At 41.0% G+C, this 20,398-nt stretch overlaps 2 long non-coding RNA genes across 5 annotated transcripts in view; one reads left to right on the forward strand and one right to left on the reverse strand.

Moving 5' to 3' along the window:
• Positions 1-20,398, forward strand: part of LOC120385901 — a 78,501-nt gene that overhangs the window by 30,230 nt on the left and 27,873 nt on the right. The window lies entirely within an intron of this gene.
• Positions 10,050-20,398, reverse strand: part of LOC120385894 — an 82,501-nt gene continuing 72,152 nt past the window's right edge. For 3 of the 4 annotated variants that reach the window (XR_005589405.1, XR_005589406.1, XR_005589403.1), the window contains 2 exons: positions 14,762-14,811; positions 10,980-12,678 (listed from right to left, as the gene is read on the reverse strand). This is a non-coding gene — a long non-coding RNA (uncharacterized LOC120385894). Of the gene's footprint in view, positions 10,730-10,979; positions 12,679-14,761; positions 14,812-20,398 lie in introns of those variants that run through there. The other variant, XR_005589404.1, reaches the window with a different exon arrangement.

Below are 20,398 nucleotides of genomic sequence, written 5' to 3' on the forward strand. Positions count from 1 at the left end.
CCCTGGTATTTATCCCTCTGATATATTTAAAGAGTGCAATCATATCTCCTCTTATCCTTCTTTTGGTTAAGGAAAACAAACCGAGCTCCTCAAGTCTCCTTTCATACGACAGGCTTTCCATTCCTCGGATCAATCTAGTGGCCCTTCTTTGTACAGTTTGAATTCATCCTTCTTAAACATGGACTAGCACCTCCTTATCCCTACTAGAAATACCTCGCCTAATGCATCCCAAGACCGATCAACCAGGACTCCTAGGTCCTTCTCCTCCTCCGTTACTTCCAACTATAACTAAAGTTCTTGTTAGTCATCCCTAAATGCATAACCTTACTCTTCTCACTATTGAATTTCATCCTGTTACTAATACTCCAGTTTACAAGGTCATCCAAATCTCCCTGGAGGATATCTCCCAACTTGGTGTCATCCTTATCAGCCCACTCCTACTCTTGGTTCCCAGGTCAGCGATAAATAGATTGAATCCTCCAACCCGACAGTTCCCCCTTTAATACAACCCTCTGCAGTCTCCCTTTAACCAGCTCCTTATCCACCTCTGGATTTTCATTTCAATCCCCATCTTTTCCAATTTAACCAGTAATTCCTCATTACTGAAATCAAGATATATTAGATCCAAAAATCTGTTACTTTCTCAAAGAAGGACATCAGGTTGGTTTAATCCATGCTGTAATTTGTCCCAGTTGCCATCGGCCTCAAGGTCCGTAACCACTCTCTCCTTTAAAATTTTTTCCATGACTTTGCATACTACAGATGTTAAACTAACAGGCCTATAGTTACCTTCTTGAATATAGGAACTATATTAGCTAATCTGTTTAGAGATTTATTAAAAATCATTTAATATTCTAGGATGAAGATTGTCCATTTACTTCCGTTTAGCTGTTCAAGTTTGGCTTCTACCTCAGATACCGTAATGTCTACCCCCATATCTTCATTCCCATCAGTCCCTCTATCACTATTCCTTAGCCCTTCATTAGCCTCATTAAAGACTGAGGCAAAATATTCGTTCAGATATTGTGCCATTCCAAGATTATCCTAATCTCTTCTTCCTTCTTGGTTTTCTTCCTATTTATATGGCTAAAAAACCTTTTGCTATTGGTTTTAATCCCCTTCGCTAGGTCCATTAAACATTAAACAGAGGAAACATTAAAAACAGAAGCACCTATACACATATTAGTAAGCTTACCAGAAATCACCCCAACCCTAACATGGATTCAACAGGAGCAGTCCTTTAACCCTCCCACCCAAAGGGTTACCTTATGGTCACATGTTAGTCACAGCTTCAGCTTAGAACAAGCATCCAGTTCTATGGGGCCTCAGCAGGCCCAATCCTTCCCTAAGAATTGGGGTCCTCCATGAACCAGGAGTCCTGTCCATTTGCTGGATCAGAAGGTTGCCTATGAGAAATTTAAAACCAAGCTATTTATCCAAAAAGCCTTTCTTTGTCTGTTAGTCCCTGGAGAATCCAGTTTGAACTAGTATATGCGCACCTCTCCAGGGTGTGGTGTCAAAGGGCAGATGACAGAGGAATTACATTAGTATCCCCCCTCCCTACTGGAAAAGGTAAATACAATTCCACAACAACACATACACAATTACTTTTTTAGTGCAACGGTCCCCAAAGTTACTAAACCTAATTCAAAAAGATTTAACTTAATTCAGTCAAATTTATCATAAGTCCATAAAGTTTGTCCAGGATATTGGCAGTCTGTCATAGCAAGCAAGAGAACAGATTGCTAAAAACCAAAGACAAGTCTTTTAATAGATATGGATTTTTTTTCAATTTTTTTTAATGTAAGGCCAAGTCCACCAGATGAACACAGATACATCTCCAGCAGCCTGGGGAAACAGTATCAACAACTTTTTGTTGTTAATAGTGTAAAGCAGGGGTTCTCAACCTTTCTTTCTGAGGGCCTCCCCCAACATGCTATAAAAACACCACAGCTCACCTGTGCCACAACAACTGGTTTTCTGCATATCAAAGCCAGGGCCAGTTTTAGGAAGTAGCAAGTAGGGCAACTGCCCTACACCCCACAGGGCCCTGTGAAGCTAAATTGCTCAGGCTTTGGCTTCAGCCCCGAACGGCACGGCTTCGGCTGTCTGCCCTTGGCCGCAGTGAGCCTAATCCTGATGCTGCATAGCGGACCCCTTGAAACTGCTCACCGCCCCGTCTGAGAACGGCTGGTGTAAAGTCTGCATACCAGTTTTATCAATAGTGTTTCCTTATATACTATGGTACAGTGATGTATAACGCCACAACAAGTTATCTGTAAATATTTGTCCATATGCTAGGTATTTATTTATAACAGTTATTTTAGATAAATAGAACTGAGGATTTTGTGTTCACACAATAATAAAAATAATCTTTGTGATCTGAAAACATCTCTTCAGATTACCATGTTTGATAGCAAAACTGTAGGTGTAAAAAGGGGTTCCTAGAAACTAGATAAATACCAGTCATTTTCACATCTCTGCTCAATTCGTGAGCACATGGATTAATCATCATATGTAGCCACGGCAACTCCAGTCAAAAGGGCATGTTGGGATAAAGAATCTCTATTTTATATAGATCTGTGTCATGTAGTTGCTTTTTTTCCTGTGGATCTGAGATTTTCATTGTGTGGATATGGGATTTATTACAGCATTAATGCAGGGATCCAATAAATCCTACTCAGCAGTAATGCTTAACATCTCAGGTACATAAGACCACCCACCTCTTTGGAGTTCAGCATAGTAAACCTCTTTCCTTTGGTCTTTTGCTTCACTAAATTAATTCATTAACTATCTGGATAAGTTTTGTAAAGGAGTACAGAAAATTGGCAGAAAATAAAATTAAGGTAAAAATCTTGGCAGAGTGACCATGTTTATAACATTAATCCTGCTAAACCAGTTGATAGTAAGATTAGACTAATCTTTCCAATCCAGTGAGATTTGTTTTAGTAAAACTATGAAAGTTAATTCATATAAAGTTGGTCAAATTTGTAAAGCAAGTTGGATTCCTAGGTATCTGAAGCCAGTATCTGTAATTTTGAAAGGTGATATCCTTTAATCTAGTTTCTTTGGAGATCAAGATTTTGGCTGAGGGGCTGAGTGAGAGAGTACTGATTTACTTTGAAGTCTAAAATTGAGCCATGCAGTTCCAAAGTTTATTACTTCAGAATAGGCTATTTCAGGGTCTATCAGATGACTAATCAGGTGGCCTGCGCACACAGAGAATATTTAGACAGATCAACTTTAATTCCTTTTATTTTAGGGTTGATCTTAATGATTTGTGCCAAGGGTAACATGGCAAAGGGGCCAGATGGAGATGCCCTTTCTATTCCCCAGGCCTCCCTTGAAATGGCTGGTTTTGCCTCTTGGAGCTATAAGAGAGGATCTAAGAGCTGCACTGGTGCCCTGAATTAACAGAAATTCCCACTCCATGACCATATTTTAAAGATCTTAAAAAGTTTTGCTTGATTCAATCAACTGCCTTCTCATCCTAATGTTAAGCATTTTAGTGGATGGTCAGGTTGAATGATTTTTCAAACATTGCAGGCTATATACCTATCATTCATAAACCAATCCTGGTCTTGGTGAATTTATATATATTTGCAATTTTGTCCAGAAACAGAATTTTTCTGCATTTCTCCCTCTGTTCCACTCCTGTCCACTCCTGTCAGTGTTGCAAAATGATATAATGTAACTGGAGCAGTAATCCAGAGACCTGCCTTCCTTTAAATGATAGAGCCACATTGGTATTATTTATTGAAGTTTTTAATTGCAACAGTGCCTTGCTTATGTTAAACGATCTTATCTTTACAAAATGTATGTATTTTTCTATACCTGTGAGTCTTAAATAGAATTTTTTTAAAGATGCAATAAACATGCCTGAAAAAAGCAGCAATTTTATAGCCCATATTCATCCACTGATTACAGTAGACTTAACTCAGATATAAATATGGCTCTTTGAGCCAAGGGCTTTGTAAAGAACTCTGTGGGAAAGCCATCTGGGCCTGGGGAATGCTTTTATTGTATGGACACCTTCTAATATGTCTTTTTTGACTGATGTTAATTTCCTGTAATTGTTCTTCTGACAACTTGGGTCAATTAAATGGGTATAAAAGTTATTTGCTTTGTAGGCTTCTTGGAGATATCTGGAGGGTATTGTGCATCATAACATGGGTGTGTCTGTGTGAAAGCTTCATATCCTGTGCAGCAGTTTCCCACCCCCACCCCAAAAATTGTTTCCCTTCAGAAGTTGGGCAGGATACCAAACAACTTTAACCACAAAGATATCCTGGTAATGGCTCATCTCTGTTTCTCAAAGTTTCTTACTCAGATCCAGACATAACAATAACTGGTTATATTAAAATGCATTTTTGTAGTGTTCCCCTGTCTCTTACTATCAATTCTTTGTCCTGAGATCAGAGTAAGTTGCTATACTTGCCTTATGGATCTTGTTATCTTCAAGCTAGGGCATTAAGTGCACTAACTCCTTTGCTGTGCAGTTTCTCTGGCCTCTCCTTTTCTTTAAATTAAAATAATGCTTTAAGTAGGTATCCCACAACAGAAATCTCCTAATCCTCCAGTCACTTCAATGGCGTCGATGTCAAAAACAGAAAGATACACAAACCACCAGTCTCTGGGGATGTTTTCTAATAAGAAATCTATGTCCACCCTGATATATATCATTATTTTCTGGCATGCTTTCTCTGGGCTAAGTCATAGCAACCAAATACATGTGTGGAGGGAAAGAACCCCATGTAAATACAGGCTTCATTGGATGTATGTGCCAATGTATGGCAAAATGAGCCCAAGCAAATCCTTCTCTGAGCCTTCATGAGGAAGGAGAAGTATCTATAGCACCTTTGCAAAAATCTCTATCCTGGCCTGTTCACATGCTGGGCCAGTGCTCTGGCACTACTGAAAGAAGCCCTGAGGCTGCCATAACATTTGGATTTACATGGCTCCAAGAAGCTGATCCAGCAACTAGAGATTGTGGATATGTTCCACTTATGGCCTTGTTTCCAGGCTACACCCACTCCAAGGGGCCCAGGAGGAGGGGCATTTTTTCAAGTGGGATGGAATTCAGTTGTAACACTGTTCAAAAATTAATCATATACAATGGGAATCTTGAAAGGAGAAATTAAGATAGCTTTCTGGCTGCTTTGTGCAATAGCACAGGGAAGGAGCAAGGCCGTTGTATTTTTACCACCTGTCCCCTAAATTTGAAATCTGAATTTAATACATTTTCCCCCTCACAAATTGGACACCTTAGTGAGCAGATTGATTACTAACCTTTTGTTTGACAGATTTTGCAATTATAATAATAAATCTTAATAGCAATTAGTATATCTGCTGTGCAAGACAGAGCTTGTTTGTAAGTAGGTAAATATACAAAATGTTATTAAAATGTCACAAGTATGGTAACTCAATATGATTGATTGTACTGACTTACTTTTCATGAGTACCTGATCTCATACAGTTTAATTTGTATATCTCAAAATTTCTAATACTATAGATGAACATTTCTTCTTGTTCACTCTTTATAATAAGCTAAACTAGTTGTTAACTGATAAATATTTTTCAGCTTTTGCCTGAATTTATACAAGTGCTAGTTGTGATCTTAACATACATTTTTTGCTTAAAGACTTAATGGCTTAATTATTTAATGGGATACTTTAATATACCTTTTACTTTAAGGAGTTTTAAAATAAACGTAGTATTTTCTTATTCCCTTTGATTTGGAATTGTCTTTTTAAAATGTTGATAGATCAGCATTACTAATAATATTTTGTAAACCATCCTGGACTTGATCACCATCCTGGGCTTGAAATAGGTTCCTGTCTATGATACACTATTTCTACTACAGATGTTATCTGTTGAAATTTTAAAATTCTTACAGTGTTTAGCAATCCATTGTATGTTTTTACAACTTTTTATGGATAGCTCCAATTGCTGGTGCTTCAGACCTCCTTTGAAATGAGCATTGATCTTCCACAAATTCTTTATCTTAGATTAAAAGAAGGGAGTGCATTAGCTGGTCAACATTTTTTCTTGTAATTAAAACAAAGTATATCACTGTTTATTCCTCATAGCAACACTTCATTTTGAAAAACAACCCACTATGTTTTATTTGTGCTAATGGATTGGCATGTATAAAACAGAATGTATAACACATCTGAGATGACTGCTGTGAAAATGCATGAGTTTGTGCTCTATTTAGAGAGAGCACAATTATGGCACACATTTGCAGCGCTTTTACCTATACTACCACTGCTGGAAATCTAACTGTATATGTGACCTGCATATTTAAAGCACAATGGAAAATTCCATAAATATAGCATAGCATGAAAACACAAAACAGCCATCATGAATATTATGTCCAATACAAACTATCGCCAAATGATTACTACCAAACCACAGTACCATCCTTAAGCATATTCTGTCTCTTATATTGATACAATATTCTTAGAATCCCTTTTTAAAATGCTATGACTCTAGGCAACTTGCATAATAGGTTTTTTGTATATTGCATGTCTGTAAATCATTATCTACCCTATGCAGTTCCTAGAATACCAGGGTTGGAAGGTACCTCAGGAGGTCATCTAGTCCAACCCCTTGCTCAAAGCAGGACCAATACCCAGACAGATTTTTGCCCTAGCTCCCTAAATGGCCCCCTCAAGCATTGAACTCATAACCCTGGGTTTAACAGCCCATGCTCAAGCCACTGAGCTATCATACAGGCCATAAACCAGAAGCAGAAAACACAGTATGTAGCTCTCAGGTCCTTTGCCTTTTGTTTGATTTATTCAGAATAGGTTCTAAAACCCACTACCAAGCACTAAAGCAGAGCAAACATGAAACAAAAAGTGACCTGCAATTTGTGTTCTCAGGTGTCTTATTACAATGGAATAGAATGAAAGCCCATTCCTGCATCCCTGATTCCACAGCATCACTGGAGATAACACCCATATAACATTTCTATGGAAGCTATCCTCTACCATCATTTGTTACAGTAGCACCAAATGAGGTCTGGAACGCACTGTGTTAGGCAGGGTGCAAACACACAGCAAGAGACAGTCTTGGCCTAAAGATCTTACAATCCAAATAGAAAAAAAGACCAAAAGTAGGAGAGAAACAGAGGCAAAGTGACTTGACCAAGATCACAGAGCAGGTCAATGGTAGAGCCTGGATTAGTCTCTAATCTCCTGAGTCCTAGTCCAGTGCTCTATCACTAAACTACACTTTCTATTCAACCACTGCTAGCAAGGGATGTATTCCACCTCTGCTTGGGCATGGTCAGGGAGCTGCCTCTAGAACCTTTATTATTTAAGTGGAAAGCATAACAGGATGTGAATCTCTCCCCCTACCTTTGCAGGGAAGGCAGATGGGTAAATGTAGAGCTATTATAATTCTCAGACACAAATCTTTGTTAACTTGATGTCAAAATTGATAAAAATAAGAGAAATACCAGAAAAAACAAATGTCCTCATGGTCAGAGCACTTACTCAATGGCCCAGAGAGTGAGGAACCTGCTCAGACTGGGACTCTAGCGGTGCGTGAGGAGAGCAGGGACTGCTCACCCAATGCTCTCCTCTACAAGCAAGTGGGTCTGAAGTGAGCAGAGAATGGGATGAATCTTACTTCTGCCTCCCCCTCTTTGCCAGCTAGGGTGGCTGGCTCAGTGCACACCAGGAAGTAAGCTTCTCCCTGAAAAGGAGAGAATTCACTCCCTGCTCAGAGCATAGGGAGAATTCACTCCCTGCTCAGAGCATAGGGAGAAGAGAAGAACTGTGACCAATTCACAGTTTGTTCTCTAGGTGGCTCCTGGGAGATACCATTCTACAGTCAAGATGGATAGTAACATTACGGGCTTTATCCATTAATGTTACAGTTAAGAAACCAAAGAATCCTACCGCCCATTAAGAAGCATGGAATTGATTAAAAGTGCTCCAGGATCTGCCTTAGCGGCTTTTTGGTCTGCAGGCACTAAGGCATTGATTCTGACTCTGAAAGCCTTAACTGACCCAGGACCTTTCTACTCAAGAGGCCACGTGGAAGCCAATATGCAGGTTCCCTACCCACAGGAAGCAAAACAAACTCAACTACAGGTCTTTCACGTCCCATTCTTCAGGGCTGACTTTAGTTCTAAAAGCACAAACTCAGAAGAAATCCACTCAAACTACCTTTCCAACTTCAGCCAGATGATACAGGATACACATATTCATCTAGGAGAGCCAACCCATCTTTTGCACTGGCTTCCCCAGATAGCCCCACCCAGATCAGTATTGTGATGAGTTACTGGGTTCTTGCCTTTCACATGCTGGAGCACGTTTACATCTTATCATGGCACCTCTTCTGTGTGATATTTCCTCGGTGTTAGGTTCTACGGAGGCCATAGGCCCTCCCAAGGTGCTCTGCAAGAACGAGGCCCACACACACTGAGAGTTATTGGCTTTAATGAAAGTAAAGTGACACACCCGCAACAGGGACTCCAAGCGTTGCTGTCACGGAGGCGGGGAACCCAGCGCCCCGGAGCTTGGCCTGGTACGGAGTCCAAAAGCAAGCACAAATCATGCTCATATTTATATAAACAACAACAAATCAGCTCATGCATAATGCAATAGGGACTTTCCACCTCCCGGGGCCGCCCCCTTGGCCGACAGCCTAGGGGCTTTCCACGCAGCGATCCCAACCAGTTATGGCAGGCTGAAACTAGCATGTCGTGCCCTACAATAACCGGGCGCTGAGAAAGCGGAGCTGTCTAAGCTAGTCCGTAACAAAATCTTCCGTGATTCCCTGTCCTCCTACACTCAGTATGTGAAAGCTTCAGTTTCATTTCTAATATGGGTGTGCCGAATCTTTTTATTTTAAAAAGTGCAAGATACATAGATTTAAAAATATTTGACTGGGTATTAGCTGAAGTAAATTTCAAGACCCTCCCAGCAAAAACTATCTTTTAATGAAGATTTTGCAGGGCCTTCTCAGGTGCAACAGTCACATTATAGTATCCACAGTTCTCACGTTCTGCTCCATTCAGAGATTTGGATTCTGGAACCTGTCTTCTCACAAGAGCAGAGCAAACCAAGACTGCTGGGATGGCACAATCCCAAAATTCAAGTCCTGATTTTCACTCCTGGACTACATGCCTATTTTGTATCGTGTTTTCACATGCGTGTGCACACATACATATGCACAAGCTAAGGATTCAAGAATGCACATGGCTAGATCAGTAGAGTGTACATTGGCAAATCCCCAAACTATCTCTGCTCATGCAGTGGTGCACACACAAAGCAGTATGGAACAGGATAAGATGACATTAAAAAGCATTATGGCCCTGACTCAGGAAAGTGCTTGTCCCATTCGTTTAGTTCCAAATGCAAAAACTGCAAAAAGTTGCAGCAAATCTAAAATATCTATTTCAGGTCAAATAAAACATGTTTGATCCAAAACATGGTTTTGGGCATTTGGAATGGGCTACATTCACAAAACAAGAGCAGCAGGTGATGGCAGCTTCTTTGTAACTTTTAACCCAGTGGCTAGGGGTACTCACCTAGGATGTGGAAAACCAAGATTCACTCCCCAGTCCTGGGATGTGGAAAAGGGATTTGAACTTGGGTCACCCACATTTCAGAAGAGTGCTCTAACCACAGAGATTTGGGATATTCTAATACAAGTCACTCTCAGTCTCTCCTGCTGAAGCTGTTCTTTGTATAATTAAATAACCTTTGGAGCAAGGATTTGAACTTGGGTCTCCCATATTCTAGGTGAGACCTAACCATAGAGACATTTTAATTCTTTCCCTGGGCCAATGACTACTCATGATCACTCACAGGGGCAGTTCATAGCTCTATCACTGAATATAGATTAGTGACACACATTGAAACCATAATTCCAAGATCCAGCCTTGTTATTCTCAAAAAACAAAATACTGTTAGGCTTTGCTAATTTATTTGCATAGTTCTTCTTTCAAATATCTGTCATCTGTAGTGAGCTTTAAATTTTTTCATATAATGCACTATTAATAATTGAATAACATGAGAATAGCAAAGTTGTTTTTGGGTGGATATTGACTGCATTTGTGAAAGTAATTAAAATTGTAAAGAGTTAAATATACTAAGCATTATACTAATTATGGGCTTTGTTTCATATTATCATTAACAGTCACACTGTATTCGGAATTGCAATGCAAATACCACTATTGTAATGCAAAGTATTTTTTAAAAAGTCAACAGCTTTTTCTAAGATTAGTGATTTTTTACCCTGCATCGGTGATTTAAACCTTGCTATAATGATATGCCCTGCTCCTGCAATCAAATCTGCCAGTACAGATCCCCATGCCGAAATTTTACCATTGACTTCCATGGGACAGAAGACTGTTGCCAACTCTCAAGATTTAATTGAGAGTGTCATGGTATTTGGTGCTTTTCTTAAAGCCTCGGCTCCTGAAGTCATGGTTAGATGTGAATATCAAGCTTCCGTTTAAATAAAAGTAAATTTTTAGCCCTCATGGCTATGGAGATAAGCTTGAAAATGGGAACTCAGGACTACAACACCAGAAGGCAACTAAAAGGAATCCAACACAAAATTTTAAAGACATCATGATTTTTTGTGGCCTGATTCATGAGGTGTTGTGTTCACAAAAGCAATTTTGAATACTTGCATTTGGTAATACTGGCAGCAGGTCCCAGCAGAATGCAAAAATGAAAAGCTCTATCTGATTAATGCTCAGGCCCTGTAAGCAATAATACGTCACAATTTCACCAATAAACCTAGCCATTAAGTTTACATAAGAATTATTTTCATTTGGCTTTGAGACTGGAAACCTAAAGTGATCCCAGCTTCCATCCCAACAGAAAAATGTTGGGAATTCCTTTACACCTCTCCTGCTACACAGTTTAATGACTCCTCTAATTATAGCTAAATCCTTTCAAGAAAATTTTTTGCATCTCTCAGCCGAAATATTTTTCTAAACAAATGTTGGGGGTGAGGTTAGAGTGGAGGCAGGCAAGAACTGGAAAATTCAATGCACTGCCAAAGTGACAACGAGCCTTTCACCTCTCGGTTGCTAGTATGAGTCCAGGCCACATGACCAGGCATTATTACCACATGACAGTTGAGTAACCTATGTGAAATAAGATAATGGTCTCAGTCTACTTCCTAGTGGGCAGTGTCTACACCAAAAAAACCCACAGCCAGCACCGCATTTGTCACTGACTAAAACTCTTACCTGTAATCTCAGCAGAGGCCAAGAGCTGAATGACCCTGAAGATTGAATTATCCCCTCAACTCTCGGTGGTGCCTCTGAGACCAGAGTCGAGGCACACTGGAGCTAGTGTGCAGAGACCACTGCCTATCATGCTGGCTAACATTGTCTCACTGTTTCCATGTACTCCCTTGCCTGTCTGTATATATCTGTTGTCTCTTGTCTTATACTTAATTTGTAAGCGCCTTGGGGCTGGAGCCATCTCTGTTGTATGTGTATACAGACCATAGTATAATGGGGTTCTAGTCCCTGACTGGGGTTCCTTGGTACCATATTCATATAAATAATGTGTGTAAGGAAACTTGGGTATCTGCTGCTCATAAGATATTATTTATTTGTATCATGATAGCACCTAGAAGCCCCCAGTCATGGACCAAGACCCTATTATGCTAGCTGCTGTACAAACACAGAACAAAACATTGGTCTCTGTTGCAAAAATATGTGCTCTGTACACAGATACCTCCATTTTCTAAACCTGTCATTGTTGCCTATAAGGCAGTCACAGCTCTCTCCCTATCTGTCAGGGCGGGAACCCACGCCCCCTCACTACAACACTTCCGGAGTGCTTCGGTTCAGGGGCAATCAGGATGGGGCAGTAATCCAGTAGAGTCTCTGACCTACAGTCAGTTAGGTAGAGCAGTAGAGAGTCTATTCGCCTGGGCCCTCAATCAGGGCGGGACAGCAATCAGTTCCGGTATGGGGCTCTTCCCTGCTGTCAGGCAGAGCAACAGTGCAGTCTAGGGGAGATTAGCTCTCTGGTGAGAGAGTCAGCAAACCATCTGGTGCCATAGTTTAGAGGGGGCCAGACTGATGCAGACCTCCTGACCACAAAGTGGTGAGGCTGCCATCCCTGATGGTGGGTGGCAGGGGGTAGTGGGACGCAGGCCCTCCCACTTTACTGCATCCCAGCCCAGGGCCCTAACAGTGGCAGAGTAGTCCACCACTGGGTCAGTGGAGAAATCCGACCGCAACACACTGGCCAGCTTGCAATCAGTCACACAGCCAAACCCTATTCGGTTTTCCTGGGCTCCTTCCTTCACTCCCAATCTGGGGGTACCTGGGTTCAGGGTTGTCGTTGGTCTCACTCAGATCAACAGCAAGTGGCAGCCCCAACAGCTCCTCAGTGTCCCTGGTGTCTGGCAGTTCCAGCAGTCCTTCCAGGTCTTTGGCATGGGAGCAGCGGCCGTCAAGTCCCGGCTTCAGCAGCAGGGGAGAGACATCCTGCTCCTCTAGCTGCTCTGCCCCAACTGAGCTTGAAGGCCAGCCTTTTCTAGTTCCAGTTCCTGTCCCACCCCTCTGCTTCTGGCGGGGTGGCTGCGGGTATCCTGGTTCTGCCCACCGGAGGCGGTCGTGGCTCTCTCTATGTCCATCAGGGCAGGAGACCATGCCCCCTCGCTCCATTGCCCCTTTCGCAAGCACTAGATGAATTTAAAAACATTAAAACAAACTTTTTAAAAAATGTAAATATCTGTTTTTGCTGAATTTCTCAGAGATGCTTTCTTCTTTTCATTTAGTGTCTTAATGTTTGATAGGCAAAAGGAGTAGTGTTTCTTGGACATCTTTACTGACCATCTTAAGACCTACTCTATCTAGTGAAAGATATTTCTCAACTAATTTTGCCTTGTAAGACACTAAATCATGCTATTTTCATAGGCTGGAAAAGTGAAAGAAAAGCAAGAAGCAGCTATTCCCTGCATTGTCTGATGTATGTAGCAATAGTAAACAGCAGATGTCAGCACTAACCCAGAACTTGGAAGGTTCACAAGAAGTTTAATATCACATTTCAATATTTCTAAACCATCTACATTTAAACTATGATTAAAAGTATCTGTTTTGAATGAACACTTCTAGACTGAACTAAAAACACTATTCAGCACAGCTTTTAAATGCTACTCCCATTTTAGTGGACTTACCTATCAATATTCTTATACCATAACCATCTCTGTGGGATCTGTGCAACTTGAGGAACCTTTCTCTTGTTTCTTTTCACTAAAAAACAAACTCCCTATGCTTTCCCCAAATGGAAACATATTTAAGAAACTGAGACTTGGATGAGAGTTAGTGGTCTGAAACAGACAATCAAACAGCTGGTGAGAGCCATAGTGAGCAACCAGTACATACAGGGCTTGAGAGATGGGGCAGAGCCAGAGAGCAGCAGGGGAAGTGCAGGGAGCCAAGATGATGAGGATCAGAATCTGGAGGTTCTGAGGAATGGCACATATAGACTATGGGCTTCACCAGCCAGTGGCTGCAGCACAACATTCTACCACATTAGGAGAGGGGCATGATGTGGCAAGTGAAGGAAAGGAGAAGGAAAACAAGGTTGACTTTGGCTCAGAGACAGAGATGGCATCCACACGCTCCAACCAGGATCTAAGAGCCAAGAAAGACCTGCCTTATCTATGTGATAAGCCGAGTGGGGACCTGGAGATGGCAACACTCTCAGTCCCAGTCATGGTCATCACTGCTCTAAGCAAAGGTTCTTCTCAGAAAACTATATCTGGCATAAGCCAACCTGCTGCCTCCCAAGCCTGGAGGACTTCATCAGTGTCATGGGGAGGTGGTCAGAAACAAGCAACTAATAAATTATCCACCAGTTCTATGGGAAAGCATATTATACATCAGTGCTGTGCATAGTGGATGGGACTGGTATATCCCTCAGGACTTCCAGCATAGTTAATGCTACTTACAGAAACAGGAAACACGCATACCCCCTGAACATGATACACATGTGCACCCAAAGTCGCTCTCTGTGGTGACTGGCAAGATTCTTTGAATCATGCCACAGCTCATGTCTTCAGCAAATTACCCCTGACAGGACTGCTCCAGAGTGGAGCAACTGAGAGGAGATTCTTTTTGATAACACTATTTGTCATATTAAACAGCTAAGTGGTATTGAGGCACCATGCCTAAAGGACAGCTGCTCTATCTTTCCTCGTTTATTTGGTTTTCGGTTTATTAAAGCACCCATCAAAGTCTGAGAGCTGCACAAAATGTAAAAACAACGAACTGTTGAATGGCATTGTCTTACTACAGCTGCTACTTGGGAATTAGGAGTCACCATACACTCTAATAACCGGTGAAGAGAGGAAGGACAGAAATATAGCCGTGGTCTATTATGTACCAAAAGTATTTGGTTGGCTGTTTTTTAAACCTTGCAAAATGTTGACTAGTTCTGATTACAAAAGTCAGTGTAACATCCATTCAGAGTTGTTTATTACCCCTTTCATAGACATAGCAGAGTTAGACAGCTCCATCCTGAACTGAGAACTATGCCGTAACCTGAAGGAACTTGCTTAGCCCTGTGAGCAGCTGTTTAGGGCTTTGTCTCAGACTCCTTTTGGTTCCACCCAATCAACCCCACTCCACCTCCGCAAGCTATTTTCCACCATTATTTCACTGTCCCTGCTACCCAAACCAAATTCCTTTCTGTATGTGCTTTGGGGGAGGGGGACAGGATTTCAGTTGTTTTATTTTTTAACTAGGAAAAAAAGTCACCACCTTAAGTTTCTCTGGCCAGGAGAATGGAACAGCCTACCAACGCCAGCCACCTGTGACAAAACAAAGATGTCAAACAAGATTTAGAAAAAACTAACCAAAAAAATCGGAAGCTTCAGTCTTGACTCGCTTTGTAAATAAAATTTTTCCTTTTTCATTGAGTCTCTCTTCCCGCTTCCCTACTTTCCCTCAGTAACCCCAGTCATGCTCTACTGACACATCTCATGTTTTCAGTCTCATTTAGGTCCCAATCTTAAACTCTTCCTGACAAGCAAGTGCAACCTTTGGTGCACAGAAAATACAGGATCAATTTTTATCAGAATCCAAAGTTCTTTGGACAGGGACTTTGAATGAGATTTTCAAAGCACACAATTCCCAGTGAGATTTGCACCTAACTCCTTTAGATACAGCTCCCAATAATAAACTTAATATATTGGTAGGTGTCAATACAAATACATGTTGTATGCTTTTCCATGGCAGATTAATAACTTACAAGATGATCTTAGCTCATAAGATTCATCTCAACTGAGCTGAAAATTCAGTAAAAAATTTAGCCTCTTAATAATTATAGGTAATTCCTGCAAATGTATATGTGTATATATATTAGGGCTGTCAAGAGATTAAAAAAATTAATCATGATTAATCACGTGATTAGTTGCACTGTTAAACAATAATAGAATACCATTTATTTAAATATTTTTGGATGTTTTCTACATTTTCTAATATATTGATTTCAATTATAGAGTACAAAGTGTACCGTACTCACTTTATATTTATTTTTGATTACAAGTATTTGCACTGTAAAAAACAAAAGAAATAGTATTTTTCAATTCACCTAATACAAGTACTGTAATGCAATTTTTTATCATGAACATTGAACTTACAAATGTAGAATTATGTAAAAAACCAAAACCCTGCCAAAATCTAAAATTTAGAGCCTTCAAGTCCACTCAGTCCTACTTCTTGTTCAGCCAATTGCTCAGACAACCAAGTTTCTTTTCATTTGCAGGAGATAATGCTGCCAGCTTCTTGTTTACAATATTACCTGAAAGTGAGAACAGGCATTTTCATGGCACTGTTGTAGCCAGTGTCGCAAGATATTTATGCAGATGCGCTAAAGATTCATACAGCCCTTCATGCTTCAACCACCATTCCAGAGGACATGCGTCCATGCTGATGACTGGTTATGTTTGATAACAATCTAGAGCAGTGTGGACTGATGCATGTTCATTTTCATTATCTGAGTCAGATGCCACCTGCAGAAGGTTGATTTTCTTTTTTGGTGGTTCAGTTTCTGTAGTTTCCGCATCGGAGTGTTGCTCTTTTAAGACTTCTGAAAGCATGCTCCACATCTCATCCCTCTCAGATTTTGGAAGGCACTTCAGATTCTTAAACTTTGGGGTGAGTACTGTAGCTATCTTTAGAAATTTCACATTGATACCTTCTTTGTGTTTTTTGTGAAATCTGCAGTGACAGTGTTCTTAAAACGAACATGTGCTGGGTCATCATGCTATAACATGAAATATATGGCAGAATGCGGGTAAAACAGAGCAGGGGACATACAATTCTCTCCCAAGAAGTTCAGTCACAAATTTAATTAATGCATTATTTTTTTATCAAGTGTCATTAGTACAGTCATTCTTGATCATTCCAGTGGGAATCTAGCAATGTTATTTGTCCCAACATGCAGCACAATAAGTAGATTTTCCCCCTCTTCCATCAGGATCCTTTTCAGCCTCTTGTTCACATCTCATATCCTTGCTCCTGGCAGAGAGCACACTCTTCTGTTCTCTGGATCTCAGTTCTCTGTATCTTGTCTGGTGACAGGCCTGTTGATTCTTCTGAGTATGGAACTCCCAGTCAGAGACCTGTCTCTTCCTGGTGTTCTCTCTCACAGCCTCTGTACATCATCCTCATTTTCCTTTGGGCTCTGGTCCCTGATTACCTCCATCATCTCTTCCTCACTTCTGCCAGGACTGTATCCCTTCTTTTATTTGCTGCCATCCCATCTTTTGCCTGTTTCTCTTCATCATGCCCAGTGTAGCAAACTGTTAGTCAACTCATCTTCACTGCCACTTGCTCCTCTTTTCCGGGGCTTTGTCCTCATGGTCATGTTCTTTCATGGATCACTCTCCACTTATGGCTGTCCACCCTGCAGGTCCTTTTGTTCAGCAGGTGTCTGCAAATCTTGAGTTGTCCGTACCACTTCTTCGCTCCTCACCTGCATTACTTTCATATATCCTTCTCAATTCCTATAGCTGCATGTCTAATTCTTGGCTGTTTTCTGCCATGAGCTCTCTCAGATGAAATTTTATACCCATTCAAGGATGATGTGCATTCTGCACCTTCTGCATCTGACCACTTCTCCCACCAAACTCCAAATGAAACTCTGTTAGCTGCTACCTGTTCACTACGTTTCAAAACAAACAAGCACATATTCCCTTTTTATGTCACAGACATTACTGACATTCAAATGTTATCAGGATTAATATATGGCCTTTGTGAAAAAGTTATGTGCATGCCATGCAAAGGAACCAATGCTGCCTGACTAAACTAAGTTGACATAGACAAGTGTGATTTGTCAAAGAAGACAGACGTTCTGCACTAATGAATGAGTGAGCAATGCAGTGTGGGTAGAAGCAAACTGCCAAGCAGCAGGATCACTCCCAAGAATACATCAAAGCTGTTCCTATTACATGGCATGACTCAGTTCTTTCTAAGTATTGGTGGGTCAATCTTCTCACTTTTCACTGTTTTTTAAATGTATACAAACAAAAATTATATGGCATTAGAAGTGTCAGTATGTTAAACTCATTAGCCATGCAAAGCAGGACTCAAAATATTCTTTAGCTTTTGCTTAGACCCTAGCCACATGTATCTTACCAGATATGCCAAGTATCCTGTCTTTATCTGTCTGTGCTAGTATTACGTGAGTCTCATTTCTTTTTATGCTGACTTTCCTCCAAAAATCACTAGAGCAATTTATAAATTACAGGCCATAGTAAATTATTGGAGAATAAGGCTCAGTGTAGCTAATGTGAAGTATCTATATGCCAGTGGAGTCAGAGGGTCTTCCAAGTCTTCCAATGATGTGACAGAATTACATAGGTGGGGAGGGGAGGAGAGAGATATTTGTTGTAAAGGTGCAAGTAAGCAACTTTTTCATAACTAAAGTGAGGGGGAGGAGGGCATGTTCCACATCATCACACATTGCACAATTCAGCAACAGGATGTGACAGTTATAGGTTGAGCCATATTCTGCCCATGTGAGTAAATGAATAACCACTGTTAGCCTGTCTTATTCAGTGGCTTAATACAGCTGTTAGTCTAAAAAATCAATTCTCTTTTACAAATATGGGAAAATACTCTCCTACCTGTTTTTTGTCTCTCACATTTAATGTCACTCCAATCAAAATCATGTTTCCCAATGTTTAAAATTGAGAGCCCAGATCAAGTAAGACAGTCAGTTACAATGCACTTAACTATCAAGACCCAATATGGTGTATTTATTGATAGAATATCATACATCAAGTATATTTGTTAAATATTGAGGAATGGAACAGCAAACAAAAAATGGAGATAGTTAAGCAGTGCACACATCATGGACTAGTTTATTGCATTTATAAACAGCTTATAATCATCTGTTGAAAATAAGTGTAATAATTGGGTGTAATTGTATATTCAAAGCTAAAGTTCCCAAGTGGTGGATGGGGGAAGGAGAGCCCAGATACTGTGATTTTTGGGCCAGATTTTTAAAGGCGTATAGGCCTGACATCAATGAAAGTTAGGCTTCTAGTCACTTTTGAAAATCCCACTAAGTGCTTATCTTCCTTTCTGGGTGCCTAGATACCTTTACCAATATATAACTAAAGACATAGAGCTGGCAAACTGAAAATATTGGAAAAGAGGCTTCATTTTAATTCCTCATGTCCAATGCATTTCAGTTTTTTATTGTTTAAAATGCGATGTGTATGACAGTGGTCCAACTGGGGGTTATAAGTGGGAATGCTACAGCCACATTCCTCACTGATGCCATTTAGGAAAAATGATGAGCCGGGGGGAACCATCCCTTTTCCCGTCTATTACAAGCACTGATGAATGCCATGGTTTAGGAATCAGTGAGATTCTGACATATTTTTAATGGCCTCTGAGATCCTTTGTTAAAGGACCATCAGTGGCTTGAAATTGCACTTCTTGGAGGATATGGTATTGTGTATGTTTCCTAGCATTAAAGCAGCCATTTTTTTCCTGGGCAAAGAGTAGGTTGCTCAGAATCCTGGTTTGCAAGGTTGTTCTGGTCTAGAGGAATAGTCCTGGTACTCCAACTGGTTTTACTTAAATCAGCCTCAGTAAATCTGAGGACTGCCCACCTGTTTTCTCCATTAGCTTTGCTGTGTGTGCCTCCTTCAGCTGCCTCCTCAGTTTCTCCCCATTCCTTTGCCGGCTAATCAGCTGGTGAGCAGAAGCCACTTCTGCTTCCAGTGACAGCAGAGTGGCACAAAGACAGCATCTGTTGAAGGAATTCAATGCAACAGCAGAGGGCAGCTCCTGATCCACTGGGAGAAAGATCTTTAGACCTGTGTGTCGACTTTGGCAGGGAGAGAGGAGACATGGAGAGTGTGTCCAGGAGTCATGGAGTGGGCTAAGAGGAAACAGGAAATATGGGGGTGCGGAGATGGAGAGGAAGAGGGTTCCTGCAGGGATTCTGGGCAGTGAAGAAGGTAAGAGACCTTGGGGTGAGGATTAGATCTGGGCAAAGAAAAAAGCAAATAATTGAAAATGCAGAAGTAGGACAGAGGATACAACCAGAAGAATTAGAGCAAGAAATGTGTAGGAGGGAGGGAAATATTTAGGAGGAGGGATAGCTCAGTGGTTTGAGCATTAGCCTGCTAAACCCAGGGCTGTGAATTCAACCCTTGAGGGGGCCACTTAGGGATCTGGGGCAAAAATCAGTACTTGGTCCTGCTAGTGAAGGCAGGGGGCTGGACTCAATGACCTTTCAAGGTCCCGTCCAGTTCTAGGAGATAGATATATCTCCAATTATTATGTACAAAGTTGCCTATGCATCCTTCATTCATCTCCCTTGTGCATATGCATTATGATAGTCTTTACATGATCACATACTATTTTTCCAAAGGCCCTCTGCCTCATTCAGTGTACCTCATGAATCAGGTACACTGGAAGAGGCTGTTGTCAGTCTGTAGGACCCTTGCCTCATTTGTTGCAGAAGTTGGGAAGTGTTAAGAACAAGGCAGGGGATTGCAGGAAGAGGCAGGATGGTCTCATGGTTAAGGCAGTTGAATGCTGTCTTTAAGAATTCGATTCTATCTCTGTCTCTGCCCACACAGTTCCTGTTTGATGCTGGGCCAATCACTTAAACCAGACATTTCACTAATTGTGTGTGCCTAATTTTTCTGAGTGCTTGACTTGAGACCCTGAGGTCTGATTTGCAGAAGTGCTGAGCACTCAGTTGCAACTGAAGACAATGGGAGCTGTGCTTTGAACATATAACATGCTGTATAATGCTACGAACTTTGAAAAATCAGACCTTAGACATCTCAGATTGGACACCCCAGATCTGTTGATTCTTTTGATCTTACTCTCTCTAGGCCTCCTTTCCCCATCTGTAAAATGGAGATA

Source organism: Mauremys reevesii, linkage group 1 (genome assembly GCF_016161935.1).
Source record: "Mauremys reevesii isolate NIE-2019 linkage group 1, ASM1616193v1, whole genome shotgun sequence".
In the NCBI taxonomy this organism is placed as follows: domain Eukaryota; kingdom Metazoa; phylum Chordata; order Testudines; family Geoemydidae; genus Mauremys; species Mauremys reevesii.